Source organism: Ylistrum balloti, unplaced genomic scaffold, assembly GCF_031769215.1.
Source record: "Ylistrum balloti isolate Yb309-2 unplaced genomic scaffold, AGI_CSIRO_Ybal_v1 Utg370378, whole genome shotgun sequence".
NCBI lineage: Eukaryota > Metazoa > Mollusca > Bivalvia > Pectinida > Pectinidae > Ylistrum > Ylistrum balloti.
The window spans coordinates 158,702-162,909 of record NW_026782264.1 but is presented as its reverse complement, the minus strand read 5'-3'; positions in this window follow the sequence as shown (position 1 = coordinate 162,909).

The window sequence follows — 4,208 nt, the reverse complement described above, 5'->3', positions numbered from 1 at the left end:
AAGCTGTGTAACAAATGGAGTCTTACATTCGTTTCCAGTTTATACGAAGTTACGAAGATATTAAAAGTATTGATTTTACCTCACCAAGAATTTCTGTTAAATAGAAATCCGAGTAAGATCTTATAGTTTATATACTATATACAACATAGACAAAACCAACAATGTAGAAGAGATGACTGTTTCCTCGTCAGTCTCGGTTTTGTATGTCAATTTAAACTCTGGTGTGTTTACATGTGGAAACTGGCGACTTCGATAATTAGAATAAAACGAAGATGATATAACACAAAGTGTCTGAGAGTAATGCCAAAGTTAGTTTTCAAGCATAATGTACATGACTATTTTCTAAGAAATTTGCGCAGTTGTTATTCTTTAGCTCTCTCTATTAGACTGATCAAATAATGAAGACATCTCAAAAGTCATGTAATGGTCCATTACTGACGTCATCTATACTTGAATAACTTAGATAATGATAGACGGACTTTGTTGGCCTCGATGGTTTGAATGTAACTAATACAATCAAACGCACGAAACTCTACTTCATCGTAAACCTAGGCATAACATGACAATATAGAGTGGTGGTTCCAAACAGACAGAATCTGTTAATCTATGTGGCCCAAGTTATATTTCATACCCTTTGTAGAGGTCGTTTGAGTGACGACGGAACACACGTTGATAGATAAAATAATTATATACCTTTTATAGACACGCATACTCCTTAATGTGAATACCTATAAATGAAACAGAGAAAAGTAAATGGGTTAAACAGGTAGAAACATAAAGGACATTTATAAATGTTAATAAACGAAATAAATATCGGGAATTCGGTGTGAAACATTACACAATAGCAATAGTTAGCGACATACACAGAAATGTCACGGAACAAACGAAGTAAGTGTGACAAGAACATTCATAACAAAGATAGACGATCAAATAAGTGTATGAATGGCTAGAATACATCAGACAAACAGGCTGCCAGCTGATCCCAGTCTTTATACCCCTGCAGACGTCGTTTTGGTAATGATGACAAGACACACTTGGATAGACAGATAAACAGATTATGTAACTCGTCGTTGATATTCATGCTCCTGCACTTGGTTTGTTAATAGATGTTTTTTGTATTCGTGTAATTTGGAATTTACGTAGAATACGCTCGACAGATAGATTCTGGTGGTTCGCTACGTATTAATATTCATTACCAGGGCTAGATCAGTTCGTCATCGTGATGTTTAGGTATTATCTGCACGTGATACATTCATTTCTATATCATTTCCGTTTCATTATTTCTTTATTTTTCGTTAAGGGGGTAAGCTATGTAACATAAACATTTCTTTACACAAGCCATTCTTCACAATATGTACTTATGTTCACGTCCCGATGTAAGTAAAACAGCATAGTTGTACTTGAAAATAGATTTACTCTGTAATATGATCCTGAAATTTCGTTTTACCCTGTTCTAAGTAACAATTTAAGGATTTTGAAATATTTTTTTAATCTTCATTTGCTTTACGTGTAGTCACAGAGGTAAGATTGAATCTTTATTTTCGCCGTTTTACGTACGATTAAAATAGGTGAATTTCACCTAGTATTGGAAACCAGAGCATGCATGAGGAAAACAAGACTGATTATTACATTAGACTAATGGATTTGTAAAACCTATTTACTACTGTTGTGATTTCTCAGAGTGATCTGCTTAGCAAATTTCATTTACTGTGATGCTGTTAGAGTAATGCTCCCGACATTAATTAAATCACTTTAATTAATCATAACCTATTTACATCTAGTTGTGGACGAAAATACATTCTCCATTTAAAAATCAATAAAGATAAATTGTCCAATCTTGTATATATTACCATTCCAGTGTCGGAGATATTATTACGGTCTTAAGACACAAACCGGGGTTGAATTGGCTAATCAGAATATCGACCTACATAATCACGCGGCATTGTTTCCCCGGGAGAGAGTTATTTGTCCGATATCATATGCACATACACGTGTCTGTATTTGATTTGATTCAATAGGTTTGGTTGTTTTCCTTGCTACACAGCTATAACATCAATCCCCTAAGACATTATAGTTAATACCGCCGAAATCCCCACATGGCTAAAACACTATTTGTTTTCCATGTTTGGAATTATATCGCTGTTCCAGGAAGAATGTGTAACCGGACAATTTCTACTTTACAATCCCGGTAAGAATGTGCCGGAAAGAGGCAAAATGCGTTTAATCTTTGTTTACAATGAACGCCACCAGTTGGATTATATCATTTGTTTTACTGCTGGCCACAATAAACACAATCAGTGAATCACATTCATTGGACTTTTATCTTACTCTAAAGGATTATGGACGCGACATGACATTCCATTTTGTCCTTTAACAGTACTGAAGAGTGAGGTACTGGTTTGGTACAACAAGGATGGCTTGATTTAAACTCTCTGTATCAATAATACAATTTGTCGTTTTGAGTGAGTGTTTTTTTAGATTTGAGCTTTGTATAATTTCCTATGAGGATGAGAAGGACGAGGTAGATTGCTAGTAAAAATGTCGGATACGATTTGCAGACTGGAGAGTGAATTCAGTAAGAATGATGCAGATCTGGGAACGACGTTAGTAAAGACGATATAGACGTCATAAAGAATAATAAAGGTGTAAGCTAATAGTGACGTCATTACTAATAATGTTTAATGGAGAGTGATGTCACTAACAGTGAGTTAGAGTAGAGAGTGACGTCAGTAACAATAAGTAAGAATGAAGAATGACGTCACTAGCAATTAGTATGGAGAGTGACGTCACTAGCAGTGTGAAAGATTTGAGAATGATATCACTTACAGTGATAGAATGGAGAATGACGTCACTTGCAATTAGTATGGAGAGTGACGTCACTAACAGTTAAACAGTGAGATGAATTGGAAAATGACGTCAGTAACACCGAGGTTAAGAAGAGATCTATATTAGGAATGATGAGATGCTTTAGGTTTACTGAAACCAGTTTTCAAGTTTAAAGATTTAGAGTGATACATTTTAGACCGTTTTGTTTATAACTGATTTCATATGATGATGTAGAATAAAGACTAGACTAGTATCTAATAAGCAAATTAATATCTCTAAATGATCAGTTCGCATGGCAAATATTATAATACTTATAACAGTTAAAATCACTTAAGTAACAATTATGAATCGCTATTTTCGAAAGTGATGAAATAGATGATGCTTTTATTGCAAGATTTGTCGCGCCTTTTATCTAAAGAAATGATTACTCGTATGTACGTTCATGATTACTTAATGATGCGTTTGTCTTACATCATGTAGAAACGTGTCTCAAAAACATTTACCAATGAGACAAAAATATTCCAGGAATTACGAATACAAGATGATTAAAAAAAACTTTAAGAGAATATATTAGAATGTATTTTCAATTTGAGCGGAAACATGCGATCAATTCTCAAATTGATTAAATGACCTAACGAACTATCGGTCTGTTTGTATACGGATTATCCTTTCATGTCACCGTCAAGAAAATAAGTTCGTCCCATTATCGGAAATTTAGTTTAAATAGTGATGTAAGAGAAGACGATATGACCGTTTTGTAATATGTCTGTTCAGATGTCATTCAGCGAAGAAGATTTGTCTAAATCCGAAAATTGATAGAAATGTTGGGGAGATAACGACGCCTGGTTCGAGAGAGACATCCTGATTTTACATCCCGCCTGTCCCTTTCTCCCGGAGATTTATCGCATCGCTAAACATCCCCTGGTATAACGTACCAAGCGAACGCCGGAGGATTCCAGTCTCTACAGTAATTGGAAAATATGAGAAAACAGAACCATTTTTTGTAAACACATCAGTATTTATTTCTGAGAGAATGGGCGAGTGATAGGTCGATTCTCGCACCATTAGCAGTCATACAGTGTACTAACAACTCGCCAGGAAGTTGTACGTTTTAACAGTTCAGCGGAAATCTATTAGCGCCCTCTAGCTGAGAATTTATAGGCTGTAGCTTGAATTCTCTATCAATAATAGATAGCAGGGATAACAACAATACGGATGTCTTAAAATTTTTATATCTATTAAACTTTTTATCTTACCTTTCCCGACAATAACACACATGTCAGTCTCGTGGATGCATTTTTCAAACTCATACTTTGTACGTTGTTTTGTTCTTGAAACCAGAATATGTAGTGATATGTTTCCATACAGATAACTTGTAATAT